This window comes from Cucurbita pepo, chromosome 1 (assembly GCF_057944985.1).
Source record: "Cucurbita pepo subsp. pepo isolate OVF chromosome 1, ASM5794498v1, whole genome shotgun sequence".
Lineage (NCBI taxonomy): Eukaryota > Viridiplantae > Streptophyta > Magnoliopsida > Cucurbitales > Cucurbitaceae > Cucurbita > Cucurbita pepo.
In genome coordinates, this window is record NC_141798.1 from 4,177,028 (window position 1) to 4,198,248 (window position 21,221).

The following is a 21,221-nucleotide window of genomic DNA, read 5'->3' on the forward strand; positions in this document are numbered from 1 at the left end:
GGCTCGAATTTTAGTTTTTTTTATAGTGAATATAACATATTTTATTGTCGGATCCTTTATTTTATGCAAATTGATAGATCTAAACAGGAAGCTGAAAACAGTAAGCCCCTACTCGAGCTCATCTCGGCAGCCAAGTCTCTATAGTTGCTGTTGGCTTCCACTACCATCTCTTCCTACCATTTGGATGCGACAAAAACCATATTCTCTTGAATATTCTTCAACATATTCTTTAAAATATTCAACAATATATCACAAGTTTAATAAAAGAGCCATCTACGTCTATTCTTTTAACACTTACCAACTGGTCCAACTTTATTCTAGCAATGTAACAAGGAAGATAAAAGAGTCATCTACCTTATCTCGAGAGATGTCCATTTTACCTGTAGAGATATGCTTCGAATAAGGAGATTCCCTGTTTAGAGAGATGTCCATTTTACCTGTAGAGATATGCTTCGAATGAGGAGATTCCCTGTTTTGACGGAGAATGGGGGAGAGAGTGGAAAATATTTTTTCCCGTTAGATAAGTGGGACTAGTGATGGAATTATTTATACTTCTCATCCTCATCCCGATCCCTGCCCCGTTTAATATAAATGTATTTTCAACACATTGAAAAATATATATGTGTGTGTTTTGGCTACAAAAACAAATGAAAAATCTCATAGGAATGGAAAATGAAATAGGTGGCGGAGATAGGGACAAAGAAGGCTTCTCTGTCTCGACCTCGCCTTGTGAACATCTTACTTCCCTCTCCCAATTCTCTCAGACAATACCAAAATGATATGCAATAAAAGTATCCTACCCAACGAAAACAAAATCTATATAACCAACCTTTCCCAACCCATTCTAAGTCTGTTGCGTGTATACACCACCCTGGTAATGGGGGTTTATCAGATTTCAAGGTCTCCACAACAAATCATATTTGCAATTAAGTAATCTAACTTATGGTGATGACTTAAACATGCCCTTCAATGGAGTTAGCACAATCTTCTGTTGGTAATAAACATTCTTTCTGAATAACTTATTCACTCTAATAACTCTTGACAAGATCAGATTGATTGCATGCTTTTGGTTACCTAAGAACTCTACTTATTTAAGCTGAACAGTACCCTATGATGGCTGAAAATAATTTCGGAACTAAAAAGTGTAGAAGGTTAATGATTCAAAACAAATAATGTAATACCTTGAAACCTGTTCGAGAATCATCATTGATGGATCCATATGGCCCTCCAATTTCAGTAGCCTACAAAAATTGAATGCAGAAAAATCAAGCACAGTATGCAAATTCAAAGAGAGGAAGAATTTTAGTCTGGCCCTGTCGTAGGTTACAGCATCATTTAGTGCAAATGTTAAAAGGGAGGGAACGATGTTTGGATTTTTCTGAAGTAAACAGAGAAATAAAGGGAATGAACATCTCCAAGAACATAGATAATTCAATGTGCAGGCTAAAACAGCTAAAGCAGTTAAAACCAAAATGTGCTGACAATCTATTAAGAATATTAAATATATCTTTTCTTCTTTATTTTTTTTGGGTTCAACATGTGCGGTGGAGATTTGTCATGGTTTGTTTGGTTTAGTTAGGTCCCAAGTGGGATAGCCGACATGCAAATGGACAAGACGACAACCCTCGAGTGACATCCATCTATTCTAATGTATAAAATTATCTTTCTTCCTTCCTTACGTGTATTAAACCAAAACTTGGATATCCTTACGTGTATTAAACCAAAACTTGTATCCAAATTTAACTTTCTTCCGTCCTTTCAGACATAACTATTAAACTTAAAAACTTCAAAAGAGTGTCTTCCTTCCTTACCTACATAACTATCAAACTCAAAAAATCCAAAAGATTATCCTTTATCTAACTTATAGACTAAAAACAATTGAACTTTTCTTTAGCACCCGTTTAGCATAATTGCAATAATTGAGCGTGTGCTTCCTTCCTTTAAAATTTCACAAACCTCTATCTGTGATCTCATATTCCTCGATTGAAACAATTCATCCCTTCCCAATTGACCTTAATTCAAATTCTTTCATACTTCTTATGGCAAATGACATCTTATTCCTTGATTCCAACCATTCTTCGTTTTCCAAATTGTCTATTCGAACATATATTCCTCTATTTACCATACTAAATGGATATTTACCCTCCTTAAATAAGCATATCATCTCATTTAATTCTTCTTAGAATCTTATAAACCGTTTTAAGAAAGCACCTTATTTCGTCATCATAATAATTTATTCATCATCACGTTGAATTCTTCAAGGAAACCAATAGACTGTTCTAAAAACTACCTTATATCATCATTATAATACTTTATTCACTTGTCCAAATTAAACCTTAATAGACTATACAATCTCAAACGTTATTTTTTATCCAAATTATGGCAAAAAAATCATCCATAAAAAATTGAAGTTGCTTAAACTTTAAACCAAAATTCTTGTATCCAAACTTATCTTTCTTCCGTCTTTTCATATAAGACCATTGAACTTACAAAAATCAAAAGATTGTCCATTATCAAAAAGTTGGGAGTCCAATCTCATACGTTAACCCAAAATTCTCGTATCTAAACTCAAAAAAATCGAAAAGTCGTTATCTAACTTGCACTTCAAAAGTTGAAGTCCAATCTCACACTTCAAACCATACTTCTTATATCCAAACTTACCTTTCTACCGTCCTTTCATACATAACCATTATACTAAAAGAATACAAAAAATTATCCATTATCTAGCTTATATCCAAAAACAATTTAACTTTTCTATAGCACGAATTAAACAAATTCTTTTATTCTAATGTTTCCTTTCTTTAAAATTTCACAAACCTCTTTTTGTGATTCTTTATTCCTTTATTCCTACCATTCTTTGCTTTTCAATTGTCCTTGATTCAAATACGATTCAAATTCTTTCGTACTTATGACATGAAAAACTTATTCCTTGATTCCAACAATTTTTCGTTTTTCAATTGTTTATTCGAACATATAGTCCTCCATTTACCACACCAAGTGTACTTTAAGTAAGGATATCATCTTATTTAGTTCTTCAAGAAAACCCATAGACCGTTCAATGAAGTACCCTATTTTTCATAACACTTTATTCTCTCATCCCGAATAAAACCTTATTAGACAATACTACCTCAATAATTATTTTTGTTGCAAAGAATGAGAAGAAATAATTCAAAATGTTGGGAGCTCAATCTCATACTTCAACCCACAAATCACGTATCCAAACTTATCTTCCTTTCTTTCTTTGGATCCCTTAAACCTTTCTTGGGCGGACATAAATCCAATTTTTCAATTTTTTTTTATTAAACTTACCCAAGTATCTTAATCTTACTTGGGCTCTAACAAAATCTCCCCAAAAGTTCATTGTTCTTACCATGCCTTGGATGAGTACTTACTCTTAGTTGTGTCCTCCTAAACTTCTTGAGGGTCCTTGGATGGGTTTGTCCTTCTCCGTCAAGTCCTTATAATTTTCCCTCGTGGCCTCTTGTGGCCTTTTGTCCTTAACTTATGCCTTGAGCTTATGTACTTATTCCGGCATTTGTTCTTCTTGACTTTCTACCGTAACATCCTTTGTTGAGATTACAAGTCTTTCTTAGTCATCCTTTTGTTTCCTTATATCTTGGAGCATATTTCTTTCCTTGTACCCAACCAGTTTTGACATAATCAACATTGTTCATTTAAGGTTGTATCTTCAAGGCTTCTCTTGTTCCTTTTCGTACTAGGCTTATCCAAACTTATCCAACTTTCTTTCCTTGGATCCCTTAAACCTTTCTTGGGCGCCTTAAACTTACCCAAGTATCTTAATCTTACTGGCGCTCTTCTAACAAAATCTCCACAAAAGCTCATGTTTCTTACCATGCCTTGGGGGAGTACTTAGTCTTAGTTATGACATCCTAAGTTTCTTGAGGGTCCTCGGATGGGTTTGTCTTTCTCCATCGTGTCCTTATAATTTCCTTGAGGTTATGTACTTATTCAGGCATTTGTTCTTCTTGACGGTCATCCTAACATCCTTTGTTGAGATTACAAGTCTTTCTTGGTCATCCTTTTGTTTCCTTATATATTGGAGCATATTTCTTTCTTTGTACCCAACAAGCTTTGACATAATCAACATTGTTCCTTTAAGGTTGTATCTTCGAGGCGTCCCTTGTTCCTTTCTGAACAAGGCTTATCCAAACTTATCCTCCCTCGTTTCGTTGGATCCCTTAAGTCTTTCTTGAGCGTCTTAAACTTACCCAAGTATCTTAATCTTACTGACCTTTGTCCTTAGCATGCCTTGCAAACCCGAGTATCTTAATCCAACTTGAGTTATTACAAATTCTCCCTAAAACTTTCCCATTTTTACCATGACTTGGGGGAGTACTTTGTCTTAGTTATGTCCTTCTAAGTTCCTTGAGGGTTCTTGGATGGGTTTGTCGTTCTCCATCATGTCTATACAATTTACCCTTGTGGCCTTTTGTCCTCAACTAATACCATTCATCCGCCCTTTCATACATAACAATTAAACTAAAAAGTTTGAAAGATTGTCCACTATCAAAATGTTGGGAGCCCAATCTCATACCAAACTTATTTTTCTTCCGTTCTTTGGATCTCTTAAACCTTTCGTGGGCACCTTAAACTTACTCAAGTATCTTAATTCAACTAGAGATCTAACAAATTCTCCCCAAAAGTTCACCATTCTTACCATGACTAGGGGGAGTACTTAGTTTTAGTTATGTCCTTCTAAGTTCCTTGAAGGTCCTTGGATGGGTTTGTCCTTCTCCATCATGTCCTATCAATTTGCCGTTGTGGCCTTTTATCCTCAACTAATACCATTCATACGTCCTTACATACATAACAATTAAACTAAAAAAATATTCGATAGATTGTCCATTATCAAAATGTTGGGAGCCCAATATCATACTTTAACCCACAATTCTCATATCCAAACTTATTTTTCTTCCTTACTTTGGATCTCTTAAACCTTTCTTGGGCTCCTTAAATTTACCCGAGTATCTTAATCCAACTTGATCTCTTACAAATTCTCCCCAAAAGTTCACCATTTTTACCATGACTTAGGGGAGTACTTGGTCTTAGTTATGTCCTTCTAAGTTCCTTGAGGGTCCTTGGATGGGTTTGTCCTTCTCCATCATGTCCTTACAATTTGCCGTTGTGGCCTTTTGTCCTCAACTAATACCATTCATACGTCCTTTCATACATAACAATTAAACTAAAAAAAAATCGAAAGATTGTCCATTATCAAAATGTTGGGAGCCCAATCTCATACCAAAATTATTTTTCTTCCGTTCTTCGGATCTCTTAAACCTTTCTTGGGCACCTTAAACTTACTCGAGTATCTTAATTCAACTTGAGATCTAACAAATTCTCCCCAAAAGTTCACCGTTCTTACCATGACTTGGGGGAGTACTTGGTCTTAGTTATGTCCTTCTATGTTCCTTGATGGTCCTTGGATGGGTCTATCCTTCTCCATCATGGCCTTTTGTCCTCAAGTCCGCCCTTTCATACATAACAATTAAACTAAAAAAAGTTTGAAATAGTGTCCATTATCAAACTAATAGAGACCTCAATCTCATACCAAACTTATTTTTCTTCCTTTCTTTGGATCTCTTAAACCTTTCTTGGGCACCTTAAACTTACCCGAGTATCTTAATCCAACTTGAGCTCTTACAAATTCTCACCAAAAGTTCACGTTTTTATCATGACTTGGGGGAGTACTTGGTCTTAGTTATGTCCTTCTAAGTTCCTTGAGGGTCCTTGGATGGGTTTATCCTTCTCTGTCATGTCCTTACAATTTTCCACGGTGGACTTTTTCCCTCAACTAATACCATTCGTCCGTCCTTTCATACATAACAATTAAACTAAAAAACAGCTCGAAATAGTGTCCATTATTAAACTGTTGAGATCCCAATCTCATACCAAACTTGTTTTTCTTCCTTTTTGTGGATCTCTTAAAACTTTCTTGGGCACCTTAAACTTATTCGAGTATCTTAATCCAATTTGAGCTCTTACAAATTCTTCTCAAAAGTTCACATTCTTACCATGACTCAGGGGAGTACTTGGTCTTAATTATGTCCTTCTAAGTCCCTTGGAAGGTCCTTGGATGAGTTTGTCCTTCTCGTCCTTATAATTTGCCTTTGTGGCCTTTTGTCCTCAACTAATACCATTTATATGTTCTTTCATACATAATTAAACTAAAAAAATTCGTAAGATTGTCCATTACCAAAATGTTGGGAGCCCAATCTCATACTTTAACCCACAATTCTCGTATCCAAACTTATTTTTCTTCCTTTCTTTGGATCTCTTAAACCTTTCTTGTGCTTCTTAAACTTACACGAGTATCTTAATCCAACTTGAGCTCTTACAAATTCTCCCCAAAAGTTCACCGTTTTTACCATGACTTGGAGGAGTACTTGGTCTTAGTTATGTCCTTCTAAGTTCCTTGAGGGTCCTTGGATGGGTTTGTCCTTCTCCATCATGTCCATCATGGATCTCTTAAACCTTTCTTGGGCACCTTAAACTTACTCGAGTATCTTAACATGAACTCTTATCAACTCTCCCCATAAGTTCACCATTCGTACCATGACTAGGGGGAGTACTTAGTCTTAGTTATGTCCTTCTAAGTTCCTTGGGCTTGGATGGATTTGTCTGTCTGCTCCTTCATGTCCTTATAATTTTCCCTTGTGGCCTTTTGTCCTCAACTAATACCATTCTACTGTCTTTTCATCCATAACAATTAAACTAAAAAAATTTCATAAAAAATTTAATAGATTGTCCACTATCAAATTGTTGAGAGCCCAATTTCATACTTTAACCCACCATTCTCGTATCCAAACTTATTTTTCTTCCTTTCTTTGGATCTCTTAAACTTTTCTTGGACACCTTAAACTTACCCGAGTATCTTAATCCAATTTGAGCTCTTACAGATTCTCCCCAAAAGTTACCCTTTATTACCATGACTTGGGAGAGTACTCGGTCTTAGTTATGTCCTTCTAAGTTCCTTGAGGGTCCTTGGATGAGTTTGTCTTTCTCCATCATGTCCTTATAATTTGCCCTTGTGGCCTTTTGTCCTCAACTAATACCATTCATATGTTATTTCATACATAATAATTAAATTAAAAAAATTCGATAAAAAATTTAATTGATTGTCCATTATCAAATTGTTGAGAGCCCAATTTCATACTTTAACCCACCATTCTCGCATCCAAACTTATTTTTCTTCCGTTCTTTGGATCTCTTAAACCTTTCTTGGGCACCTTAAACTTATTCGAGTATCTTAATTCAACTTGAGCTCTTACAAATTCTCTCCAAAAGTTCACTTTCTTAACGTGACTCGGGGGAGTACTTGGTCTTAGTTATGTCCTTCTAAGTTCCTTGAGGTCATTGGATGAGTTTGTCTTTCTCCATCATGTCCTTATAATTTGCCCTTGTGGCCTTTTGTCCTCAACTAATACCGTTCATCCGTCCTTTCATACATAACAAATAAACTAAAAAAATTCGAAAGATTGTCCATTACCAATATGTTGGGAGCCAAATCTCATACTTCAGCCCACAATTCTCGTATCCAAACTTATTTTTCTTCCTTTCTTTGGATCTCTTAAACCTTTCTTGGGCACCTTAAACTTACCTGAGTATCTTAATCCAACTTGAGCTTTTACAAATTCTCAAAAAAGTACACCGTTCTTACCATGACTCGGGGGAGTACTTGGCCTTAGTTATGTCCGTCGAAGTTACTTAAGGGTACTTGGATGGGTTTGTCTTTCTCCATCATGTCCTTATAATTTGCCCTTGTGGCCTTTTGTCCTCAACTAATACCATTCAACCGTCTTTTCATACATAACAATTAAACTAAAAAAATTTGATAAAAAAACTGATAGATGGTCCATTATCAAAATGTTGAGAGCCCAATTTCATACTTTAACCCACCATTCTCGTATCCAAACTTATTTTTCTTCCTTTCTTTGGATCTCTTAAACCTTTTTTAGCCACCGTAAACTTACCCAAGTATCTTAATCCAACTTAAGCTCATAAAGCTCATAAAAATTCTCCCCAAACGTTCACCGTTCTTACCATGACTTGGGAAAGTACATGGTCTTAGTTATGTCCATAAAAGTTACCTGAGGGTCCAGATGGGTTTGTCCTTCTCCCATCATGTCCTTATAATTTGCCCTTGTGGCCTTTTGTCCACAACTAATACCATACATAACAATTAAACTAAAAAAAATTCGAAAGATTGTCTATTATCAAAACGTTGGGAGCCCAATCTCATACATAAACCCCCACAATTCTCGTATCCAAATTTATTTTTCTTCATTCTTTTGGATCTCTTAAACCTTTCTTGGGCACTTTAAAGTTACCCGAGTATCTTAATCCAACTTGAACTCTTACTAATTCTCCCAAAAAGTTCACCATTATTTTCATGACTTGGGGGAGTACTTGGTCTTAGTTATGTCCTTCTAAGTTCCTTGAGGGTCCTTGGATGGATTTGTCCTTCTCTATCATGTCCAATTTGACCTTGTGGCCTTTTGTTCTCAACTAATAGCTTTCATCCGTCCTTTCATACATAACAATTAAACTAAAAAAATTCGAAACATTGTCCATTATCAAAATGTTGAGAGACCAATCTCATACCAAATTCATTTTTCATCCTTTCTTCGGATCTCTTAAACCTTTCTTGAGTACCTGAAACTTACTCGACTATCTTAATCCAACTTGATCTCTTACAAATTTTTCTAAAAGTACACCGTTCTTAGCATGACTCGGGGGAGTACTTGGTATTTGTAATGTCCTTCAAAATGTTGAGAGACCAATCTCATACCAAATTCATTTTTCATCCTTTCTTCGGATCTCTTAAACCTTTCTTGAGTACCTGAAACTTACTCGACTATCTTAATCCAACTTGATCTCTTAGAAATTTTTCCAAAAGTACACCGTTCTTAGCATGACTCGGGGGAGTACTTGGTATTTGTAATGTCCTTCTAAATTACTTGAGGATACTTGAATGGGTTTGTCTTCTCCATCATGTCCTTATAATTTGCCCTTGTAGCCTTTTTGTCCTCGAGTAATACCATTCATACATCTTTTCATACATAACAATTAAACTAAAAAAAATTCGATAGATTGTCCGTTATCAAAATGTTGAAAGCCCAATCTCATACTTCAACCCACAATTCTCGTATCCAAACTTATTTTTCTTCCTTTCTTTGGATCTCTTAAACCTTTCTTGGACACCTTAAACTTATTCGAGTATCTAAATCCAACTTGAACTCTTACAAATTCTCCCCAAAAGTTAACCGTTCTTACCATGACACGGGGGAGTACTTGGTCTTAGTTCTGTCCTTTTAAGTTCCTTGAGGGTCTTTGGATGGGTTTGTCCTTCTCCATTATGTCCTTATAATTTGCCCTTGTGGCCTTTTGTCCTCAACTAATACCATTCATTCGTCTTTTCCTACATAACAATTAAACTAAAAAAAAAAATTATAGATTCTCCGCTATCTAAATGTTGGGAAATCAATATCATACTTTTTAACCCACAATTCTCGTATCAAAACTTATTTTTTTTTCCTTCTTTGGATCACTTAAACAATTCTTGTGCTTCTTAAACTTACTTGGGTATCTTAATCCAACTTGAGCTCTTACAAATACTCCCCAAAAGTCAACAGTTTTTACCATGACTTGGGAGAGTACTTAGTCTTAATAATACCATTCGTCCATACTTTCATGCATAACAATTAAACTAAATAAAGTTCTCAATAGTGTCCATTATCAAACTGTTGAGAGCCCAATCTCATACCAAACTTATTTTTCTTCCTTTCTTTGGATCTCTTAAAACCTTTCTTGGGCACCTTAAACTTATTCGAGTATCTTAATACAACTTGACCTCTTACAAATTCTCCCCAAAAGTTCACCGGTCTTACCATGACTCGGTGGAGTACTTGGCCTGAGTTTTGACCTTCTAAGTTCCTTGAGGATCCTTGGATAGGTTTGTCCTTCTCCATCATGTCCTTACAATTTGCCCTTGTGGCCTTTTGTCCTCAACTAATACCATTCATCCGTCCTTTCATACATAACAATTAAACTAAAATAAATTCGATAGATTGTCCATTATCAAAACGTTGGGAGCTCAATCTCATACTTGAACCCACAATTCTCGTATCCAAATTTATTTTTCATCATATCTTTGGATCTCTTAAACCTTTCTTGTGTTTCTTAAACTTACTCGAGTATAATAATCCAACTTGAGCTCTTACAAATTCTCCACAAAAGTTCACCGTTTTTACCATGACTTGGGGGAGTACTTGGTCTTAGTTATGTCCTTCTAAGTCAACTTGAGGGTCCTTGGATAGGTTTATCCTTCTCCATCATGTCCTTACAATTTGCCCTTGTGGCCTTTTGTCCTCAACTAATACCATTCATCCGTCCTTTCATACATAACAATTAAACTAAAAAAAATTAAATAGATGGTCCATTATCAAAACATTGGGAGTCCAATCTCATACTTGAACCCACAATTCTTATATCCAAACTTATTTTTCTTCCCTTTATTGGATCTCTTAAACATTTCTTGTGCTTCTTAAACTTACTTGAGTACAATAATCCAACTTGAGCTCTTACAAATTCTCCACAAAAGTTCACTGCTTTTACCATGACTTGGGAGAGTACTTGGTCATAGTTATTTCCTTATAGGTTACTTGAGGGTCCTTGGATGGGTTTATCCTTCACCATCATATCCTTACAATTTGCCCTTCTGGCCTTTTGTCCTCAACTAATACCATTCGTTCGTCCTTTTATACATAACAATTAAACTAAAAAAAGGTCGAAATAGTGTCCATTATCAAAATGATGAGAGCTCAATCTTATACCAAACTTATTTTCCTTCCTTTCTTGGGATCTCTTAAACCTTTGTTGGGCACCTCAAACTTACTCAAGTATAATAATCCAACTTAAGCTCTTACAAACTCTCCTAAAAAAAGTTCACTGTTTTTACCATGAATTGAGAGAGTACTTGGTCTTAGTTATGTCCTTCTAAGTTCCTTGAGGGTCCTTGGATGGGTTTGTCCTTCTCCATCATTTCCTAATCATTTGCCCTTGTGGCCTTTTGTCCTCAACTAATACCATTCGTCCGTCCTTTTATACATAACAATTAAACTGAAAAAAGTTTGAAATAGTGTCCATTATCAAAATGTTGATAGCTCAATCTTATACCAAACCTGTTTTTCTTCCTTTCTTTGGATCTCTTAAACCTTTCTTGGGCACCTTCAACTTATTCGAGTATCTTTATCCACTTTGAGCTCTTACAAACTCTCCCCAAAAGCTCACAGTTCTTACCATGACTCGTGGGACTACTTAGTCTTAGTTATGTCCTTCTAAGTTCCTTGAGGGTCCTTGGATGAGTTTGTCCTTCTCCATCATGTCCTTATAATTTGCCCTTGTGGCCTTTTGTCCTCAACTAATACCATTCATCCGCCCTTTCATACATAACAATTGTCCATTATCAAAACGTTGAGAGCCCAATCTCATACTTTAACCCACAATTTTCGTATCCAAACTTCTTTTTCTTCCTTTCTTTGGATCTCTTAAACCTTTCTTGTGCTTCTTAAACTTACTCAAGTATAATAATCCAACTTGAGCTCTTACAAATTCTCCCCAAAAGTTCACCCTTTTTATCATGACTTGGGGTAGTGTACTTGGTCTTAGTTATGTCCTTATAAGTTACTTGAGGGTCCTTGGACGGGTTTATCCTTCTCCATCATGTCCTTACAATTTGCCCTTGTGGCCTTTTGTCCTCAACTAATACCATTCGTCCGTCCATTTATACATAACCATCAAAACCAAAAAAAGTTCGAAATAGTGTCCATTATCAAAATGTTGAGATCTCAATCTTATACCAAACTTATTTTTCTTTCTTTCTTTGGATCTCTTAAACCTTTGTTGGGCACCTCAAACTTACTCGAGTATAATAATCCAACTTGAGCTCTTACAAACTCTCCCCAAAAAAGTTCATCGTTTTTACCATGAATTGGGGGAGTACATGGTCTTAGTTATGTCCTTATAAGTTAGTTGAGGGTCCTTGGATGGGTTTGTCCTTATCCATCATTTCCTTATAATTTGCCCTTGTGGCCTTTTTGTCCTCAACTAATACCATTCATCCGTCCTTTCATACATAACAATTAAACTAAAATAAATTCGATAGATTGTCCATTATCAAAACGTTGGGAGCCCAATCTCATACTTGAACCCACAATTCTCGTATCCAAATTTATTTTTCATCCTATCTTTGGATCTCTTAAACCTTTCTTGTGTTTCTTAAACTTACTCGAGTATAATAATCCAACTTGAGCTCTTACAAATTCTCCACAAAAGTTCACCGTTTTTACCATGACTTGGGGGAGTACTTGGTCTTAGTTATGTCCTTATAAGTTAACTTGAGGGTCCTTGGATAGGTTTATCCTTCTCCATCATGTCCTTACAATTTGCCCTTGTGGTCTTTTGTCCTCAACTAATACCATTTGAACGTCCTTTCCTACATAACAATTAAACTAAAAAAAAGCTCGAAATAGTGTCCATTATCAAAATGTTGAGAGCTCAATCTTATACAAAACTTATTTTTCTTCCTTTCTTTGGATCTCTTAAACCTTTCTTGGGCACCTTAAACTTATTCGAGTATCTTAATCCAACTTGAGCTTTTACGAACTCTCTCCAAAAGCTCACGGTTCTTACCATGACTCGGGGGAGTACTTAGTCTTAGTTATGTCCTTCTAAGTTCCTTGAGGGTCCTTGGATGGGTTTGTCCTTCTCCATCATGTCCTTATAGGGCCTTTTGTCCTCAACTAATACCATTCATCCACCCTTTCATACATAACAATTGAACTAAAATAAATTTGATAGATTGTCCATTATCAAAACGTTGGGAGCCCAATCTCATACTTTAACCCACCATTCTCGTATCCAAACTTATTTTTCGTCCTTTCTTTGGATCTCTTAAACCTTTCTTGTGCTTCATAAACTTACTCGAGTATAATAATCCAACTTGAGCTCAAACAAACTCTCCCCAAAAAAGTTCACCGTTTTTACCATGAATTGGGGAGTACTTGGTCTTAGTTATTTCCTTATAAGTTACTTATAAGTTACTTTAGGGTCCTTGGATGGGTTTGTCCTTCTCCATCATGTCCTTATAGGGCCTTTTGTCCTCAACTAATACCAATCCGCCCTTTCATACATAACAATTGAACTAAAATAAATTTGATAGATTGTCCATTATCAAAACGTTGGGAGCCCAATCTCATACTTTAACCCACCATTCTCGTATCCAAACTTATTTTTCGTCCTTTCTTTGGATCTCTTAAACCTTTCTTGTGCTTCATAAACTTACTCGAGTATAATAATCCAACTTGAGCTCAAACAAACTCTCCCCAAAAAAGTTCACCGTTTTTACCATGAATTGGGGAGTACTTGGTCTTAGTTATTTCCTTATAAGTTACTTATAAGTTACTTTAGGGTCCTTGGATGGGTTTGTCCTTCTCCATCATGTCCTTATAGGGCCTTTTGTCCTCAACTAATACCAATCCGCCCTTTCATACATAACAATTGAACTAAAATAAATTTGATAGATTGTCCATTATCAAAACGTTGGGAGCCCAATCTCATACTTTAACCCACCATTCTCGTATCCAAACTTATTTTTCGTCCTTTCTTTGGATCTCTTAAACCTTTCTTGTGCTTCATAAACTTACTCGAGTATAATAATCCAACTTGAGCTCAAACAAACTCTCCCCAAAAAAGTTCACCGTTTTTACCATGAATTGGGGAGTACTTGGTCTTAGTTATTTCCTTATAAGTTACTTATAAGTTACTTTAGGGTCCTTGGATGGGTTTGTCCTTCTCCATCATGTCCTTATAGGGCCTTTTGTCCTCAACTAATACCAATCCGCCCTTTCATACATAACAATTGAACTAAAATAAATTTGATAGATTGTCCATTATCAAAACGTTGGGAGCCCTTCTTTCTTTCTCCGCCATATTATTAAAAGCTTGTTGGTTTTCGAACTAAGGCAATCTCATACTTTAGCCCACAATTCTCGTATCGAAACTTTTTTTTTTTTCCTTTCTTTGGATCTCTTAAACCTTTCTTGTGCTTCTTAAACTTACTCGAGTATAATAATCCAACTTGAGCTCTTACAAATTCTCCCCAAAAGTTCACCCTTTTTACCCTGACTTGGGGGAGTACTTGGTCTTAGTTATGTCCTTATAAGTTACTTGAGGGTCCTTGGTTGGGTTTAGGGTTGTGGCCTTTTGTCCTCAACTAATGCCCTTCATCCATCCATCATACATAACAATTAAACTAAAAAATAATCGATAGATTGTCCATTTTCAAAACATTGGGAATCCAATCTCATACTTTAACCCACAATTCTCGTATCCAAACTTATTTTCCTTCCTTTCTTTGGATCTCTTAAACCTTTCTTGTGCTTCTTAAACTTACTCGAGTATAATAATCCAACTTGAGCTCTTACAAATTCTCCCCAAAAGTTCACCCTTTTTACCCTGACTTGGGGGAGTACTGGGTCTTAGTTATGTCCTTATAAGTTACTTGATGGTCCTTGGTTGGGTTTGTCCTTCTCCATTATGTCCTTATAATTTGCCCTTGTGGCCTTTTGTCCTCAACTAATACCCTTCATCCATCCTATCATACATAACAATTAAACTAAAAAATAATCGATAGATTGTCTATTATCAAAACGTTGGGAATCCAATCTCATACTTTAACCCACAATTCTCGTATCCAAACTTATTTTCCTTCCTTTCTTTGGATCTCTTAAACCTTTCTTGTGCTTCTTAAACTTACTCGAGTATAATAATCCAACTTGAGCTCTTACAAATTCTCCCCAAAAGTTCACCCTTTTTACCATGACTTGGGGAGTACTTGGTCTTAGTTATGTCCTTATAAGTTACTTGAGGGTCCTTGGATGGGTTTATCCTTCTCCATAACCCATCCATCTCCATCATGTCCTTACAATTTGCCCTTGTGGCCTTTTGTCCTCAACTTAATTCGACCGTCCTTTTATACATAACAAATAAACCAAAAAAAGTTCAAAATAGTGTCCACTATCAAAATGTTGAGAGCTCAATCTTATACCAAACTTATTTTTCTTCCTTTCTTTGGATCTCTTAAACCTTTGTTGGGCACCTCGAAACTTACTCGAGTATAATAATCTAACTTGAGCTTTTACAAACTCTCCCCAAAAAAGTTCACCGTTTTTACCATGAATTGGGGGAGTACTTGGTCATAGTTATGTCCTTAAAAGTTACTTGTGGGTCCTTTGATGGGTTTGTCCTTCTCCATCATGTCTTTATAATTTGCCCTTGTGGCCTTTTGTCCTTAAGTAATACCATTCATCCGTCCTATCATACATAACAATTAAACTAAAAAAAAAATCGATAGATTATCCATTATCAAAACGTTGGGAGCCCAATCTCATACTTGATCCCACAATTCTTGTATCCAAACTTATTTCTCTTCCTTTCTTTGGATCTCTTAAACCTTTCTTGTGCTTCTTAAACTTACTAGAGTATAATAATCCAACTTGAGCTCTTACAAATTCTCCCCAAAAGTTCACCGTTCTTTCCATGACTTGGGGAGTACTTGGTCTTAGTTATGTCCTTCTAAGTTCCTTGAGGGTCCTTCGATGGGTTTGTCCAGGGCCTTTTGTCCTCAACTAATGCCATGAGGTCATCTACTTATTACGACATTCGTTCTTCTCAACAGTCTTCTTAACATGTTTTATTGAGATTACATGTTTTTCTTGGTCATCCTTGTGTTTCCTTCTCTCTTGGACCATATTTTCTTCCTCGTGCCCAACTAACTTTGACATAATCAACTGTTCCTTTTTGTACCAGTCTTATTGGTGGGTTCTCTTATGGTTCCTTAACCCTCGTAACTACACTTGGCCTTGTAAAGACTGTTTCTGACGGTCTATAGTCTTAGTTCTTCCACCTTGGTGCAACAACCCTAAAGTTAACCTAGCTCCCAAAATCCTTGGGCATTCTTATCTGAAAGTCTTGAAAGTATTTGTACATGGTCACGGCGGAGCGTCTCTCGAGCGGGGCCATAGAGAACATTTACTTTGATACCACTCTGTCATGACCAAAATTTCACAAGTCGCGACTATGTAAAAATTTGGAAAGACAGAGTAAAAAATTAAGCGTTTAAAACAAAAACATAAAATACATTTTCTTCAAAATAAATTTTATGAGTTTAAATACATTGGGCCCAATAAACAAAACAGCTTAAAACATTCAAGAGTTGAAAACTCGATGTGGTTCTCTATGGCACCTGCTCTAGGACCGCTTCTATCCTTGATCAACTCCTTCTAGTCACATGTGATAAACATGCAAGAACTAGAATGAGTACAAAGACTCAATAAATAACCTACTTGACGGCTACTAATCGTGTCTTTTGGTAGATGTTAGGGTACCATACTCATTTCTTGCCATGTTTTTATTCTGGTTCGAAAAACTTAGATCCTTAGGATTTATTCTTTGGTTCTTAGTTCTGTTATTCTAGTGTTTCCCTTGTTTTCACAAACCTCTTTTTCTGATCCTTACTCCTTGATTCCTACACAATTCTTTGCTTTCCAATTGTCTATTCAAACATGCGGTCCTCCATTTACCACACACTAGTGGATTTTTTTCCACTTTGAGTAGAGATATCTTTCTCCACTTTGAGTAAAGATATCAACTAGATCTATCTCTCCTATGGTCTTGCCCAATCTACGGGTTGTAGTTCCATGGTGAAAGAGCTTATTTTTCATCGTTTTTCGGATATTGAAAGGGATTTTCTTTGGTTGAAAGAAACATTACGATTTTTGAAGGGATGGGAAAAGCTTGGGGTGAGGTGTAGCCTTATTTGATCACACCTTTGTATACGAGGGCATGTGCAATTTTTTGTAATTACCCTTTTAGTCTTATTTTGTTTGATTGGAGCATCTTTTAGGTAAATTGGGCTTTTCTTTTTTCTTTAACATTCATTACATTTATTATAGTTTAATCATTTACTCTTTAAACAAAAACACAAGGAACATAAAAAAAAAATAATAGGAAGAAGAAGAAGAAGAAGAAGAAAGAGATAATAAAAGTTAAATATAGGAACCTAACCTTATCGGGACCACAACATTGCTAAAGATGTAATTTCGGTAAGAACAAAGCCGCATATATGGTAGTTCATGACGTCAAATAGAAAATTTCTTACGTGATTTGAGTGTTTAAAGTTGCAACCGGAGTTGGATTCCTCGTCGAATGACCTCAACTTTATTATCTCTATCTATGCCCTCCATTTTCCATCTGAAATTTTCATAACATAGTTACTCACCAAAATCTTTTGCATTTGCAAAGGAACTATGAGTAATAGAAAGTGAACATAACCATTTTGTGTTAAAATTTGACCCAAAAGTAGAACTAATTCTAGTTTGTCAAAATTGTGTGAATAGAATATAATTTTAAATAATAGTTACAAGATCCAAATTTGGTAGGCTAATCCATAGCTTTCGTGCTCGGGTTAAATAAGCACCAAATATCAACTTTGAAAATTTGTGTTTTATTGCATATGCATAAAATAGTCCAACATGGTTTATCATGAATAATTTTGTAGTGTGATTCAATTGCCAAATCCCTTTCAAACATTTTTGCACCTTGTCAGGGGACTTGCAGCCATATAATAATTTCTAATGAAGCAAGCTTGTAAGACACAAAATCTTCTTAAGCAACCACATCAGAAGCTTACATCTTTTTTAGACTCTGCCTTTTCCTCTTCAGCAGACCAAAGGCTTTCTTAGACCCTGCCTTTTCCTCTTCAGCTGACCAAATTCTTTCTTCTACCTGTAAAAGAAAATGTCAGTTGTAACTCGTAAACTTATTAGAAAATAGAACAACATTTGTCCTTCATTTTGCAGGGTTAATTCACCCAAGTGTATACATGATGTTAGTCATGATTGTTTGTGGGAGTTTGTTAAAGGGTAATAATATTAGGGCTGCTTCGTAGAAGCGAGAGGGAAATCCTTTTTTTTTTTTTTTTTTTTTTTTTTTTGCTAAATTGTAGCTCAGTTGAGCTTAGAGGAGAGGTGGAAGCTCTCGAAACTCCCTTTGCACTGATAAAATAGTAAATATATAGTTCAAGTTATATCAAAAACAAACTAAAAAATTTCGAGTGTGGCAAAAGCTTGTTTTATACCGAAAGGATTGTTGGACGAGCTAGAAACTGAAAGAGCTCTTTTTCATCTTTAAAATGGTAGAAGACTAGAAGAGTTGTTCTTGGTTTTCAATATTCAGTGCGTTTTCTACAATGTTATCAAGGACAACATTTCTCAAGTACTTATTGAACCCTCTTTGAATTCAAAGGCCAATTGACCATGGATTAAAGCAGTATACGAGCATCCAACCATGCCCTCTAGTTAATTTCATCAATTTAATATTTTAAGAGGATCTTAACATTCTTTCTATGTAATTAGAATGATAAAAGTTTAGTAAAAACAATGGCTTACCTCTGTGGATTGTGCGGTGATATTTCATGCACCCTAATTGTTTGCAACTTTACATTAATTGGACCGTCCTGCATGATATTATCAATTAAAAAAATAATTATGCATTGATCTTCAATACAAATAAATCATTAAGTTAGACAAATAAATGATTAAAATACCTTTGATTTCAACAAACTGATTGTCACCATTCTTCCTTAGGCTCAAATCAGTCTGAAAAATTGATCCAGGCAGTGTATATCTCTCATGTCGTTCATCGTCATGACCTAGAGGTTAATAAGAGCAAATTTAGAACCAAAAGACTCATTTCAAAAACTCCAGTAGTTGAAAAGAAAAATTATTCAACCCAACGAACTTGATCGATCATAAAATATAACTAGTTTGAAAATCCCACCGACCTCAGTGACAGGACGAACTGCTTTTCTTTTGCCCAAGCAATCACTTCATCGAGAGCAACTGCTTCGTTCTTCCGCTCTCCGTTATCGGCACGAATCTCAATGACATAAGAGTTCGTCGTCTTCCTCTCTTCTGCCAACACATAAATTTGAATATCAGGTTTGTCCCCTGGCTCCTCACATAGAGAAGAGATAGAAGATGACGGAGAATGAAACGAGAAGTCCAAGATAATAATCACGTTACCATGGGAGCAATGAACCTACTAAAAACGCCCTAATCCTCCGTAATCAAAGCCACGAAAAATACAAAAGGTGTCGATAACAAGCAGAAACAAGAAAAGAAAGAACAATCCTTTGATTAACCTCTGAAGTTCACCCGTGAACCCTAAATCGGAAAAACCTCTGAAGTTTTCCAATAAACCCATAAATCGGAACAGCCGGCTGTGCCCTTCAAATTTCAAACCCAGAACAGAATTGGCAAGACCTAAGTACCCATAAAACTAAGAGACTGAAATAAGGTTACTTCACCTCTATTTTTCACCACCGAGACGATGCGAGAAACTCCTTTCGCTTGTGCTCTCTCCTCCTCCGATTGCTTGGTAGACCTAGCTTTTGGTTTCGGCAACGAACACTCAAAAGGGAAAGAGGCCGTTGATGGAGCACTCAGACACTAGTGTGAGAATGCGCTGAAGAAGAGAATGCGAGTGCGGGGGGATATATATAACGAACACTCTACTCCTTTCGCTTGTGCTCTCTCTTCCTCCGATTGCCTGGTAGACCTAGCGTTTGGTTTCGGCAACGAACACTCAAAAAGGAAGAGGCCGTTGATGGAGCACTCGGATACTAGTGTGAGAGTGTGCTGAAGAAGAGAATGCGAGTGCGGGGGGATATATATAACGAACACTCTACTCCTTTCGCTTGTGCTCTCTCTTCCTCCGATTGCCTGGTAGACCTAGCTTTTGGTTTCCGCAACGAACACTCAACAGGGAAGAGGCCGTTGATGGAGCATTCGGACACTAGTGTGAGAATGTGCTGAATAAGAGAATGCGAGTGGGGGGGGATATATATAACGGGTGTGAATGCGCGGAGGCCGGGCAACGGCTCTGAAGACCGCTTGACGCCAGCTAAGGGCGGGTAACGGCTCTGAAGACCGCTTGACGCCAGCTAAGGGCGGGTAACGGCTCTGAAGACCGTTTGACTTTGACCGTGGAAAACTCTCGACGATGCAAAGGTTGAAGTTGAAGGTTATATTTCCGAACTCACAAAACCCTTTTTATTTTCATTTTTCTTTTTCTTTTTATTTTTCTTATTTAGTGTTGGTGTGGAACCATTCGGTTTAATCTGCCGCGTGGCAGTGACTGAAGAGGGCCCAAAAGGAAAACAAAAGAAAGAAAAATGGGCCCACTTTAGTTTAAGGCCCATCCAATGGACACCAATGACGTGGCTATAAGTTCCAAATTCTCTTGATTATCTTTCTTCATCGTTCTTTTAATATATTAATTAATTGAACTAGGTTATCTAATGGTTTGTCCATATAAGCTCTTACCAATAAAAATAATCAAACTATTCCTATCGACCATTGATGCACAATTAACGTAAAAATCACTTAAAGCTGTAATATATTTTATTGTAGATAAACGTTTGGTCATTGAATAGATATTTAAAAGATATGCATCAAATCTTAGGTAATTTTTAGAATTAGTTTGTTTATTTTTTAAGAATTTTTTTTAGAATCTTACATGAAAACGGTTCCGACTTAATAATTTATTTCAAAATTTATACAAATTATGTGAATATTATAAATGGCACAACTTAAGTGAAAGAGTTTATTTTTAAAGAATTTATAGAAATGAAAAGGGCATTTTATAAATGGCACATTTGGAAGGTTCAAGACCTAAGTATTTAATTTGTTTAATTTGTTTTTAAAGGAGTCAAGTATTTAATTACGGCGGAAAAGAGGACTTGGAGCTTAGAAAATTAATTTTCCTTATTTTCCTTGCTCGTTTCATTTTGAATGTCAAAATTATAGAAAATGACATTTAATCATCCATGCCAAATTTTATTTTATGATTTTAAAATAATTCTATGTCCCCACCTAATCACCCTTCTTCTTCTTCTTCTTCTTCTTCTTTTTTTAATAATTATTGTCCTAAAATCACCATATTGTCCATTCAAATATCCTTCCCATTAGCAAATATCCCATTTAATATGAAATTACTAGCAAACATATTCATTTGATATTCGGATGACAAATCATCAAGCATAGGTTAGGTGTCATTAATAGAACGTCACATTTCTATTT

At 35.9% G+C, this 21,221-nt stretch overlaps 2 long non-coding RNA genes across 2 annotated transcripts; both read right to left on the reverse strand.

Annotated features, from left to right (window-relative positions):
• Nucleotides 1-185: 185 nt before the first annotated feature.
• Nucleotides 186-20,097, reverse strand: LOC111809437 (uncharacterized). Its single transcript, XR_002817229.2, has 8 exons — nt 19,448-20,097; nt 18,923-19,052; nt 18,686-18,790; nt 18,528-18,595; nt 17,771-17,865; nt 17,240-17,331; nt 1,182-1,241; nt 186-469 (listed from the first exon to the last, which is right to left on the reverse strand). It is a non-coding gene; the product is annotated as an uncharacterized LOC111809437 (long non-coding RNA).
• LOC147793788 (uncharacterized) lies at nt 3,001-5,705 on the reverse strand. Its single transcript, XR_015421253.1, has 2 exons — nt 4,270-5,705; nt 3,001-3,508 (listed from the first exon to the last, which is right to left on the reverse strand). It is a non-coding gene; the product is annotated as an uncharacterized LOC147793788 (long non-coding RNA).
• Nucleotides 20,098-21,221: the final 1,124 nt, after the last annotated feature.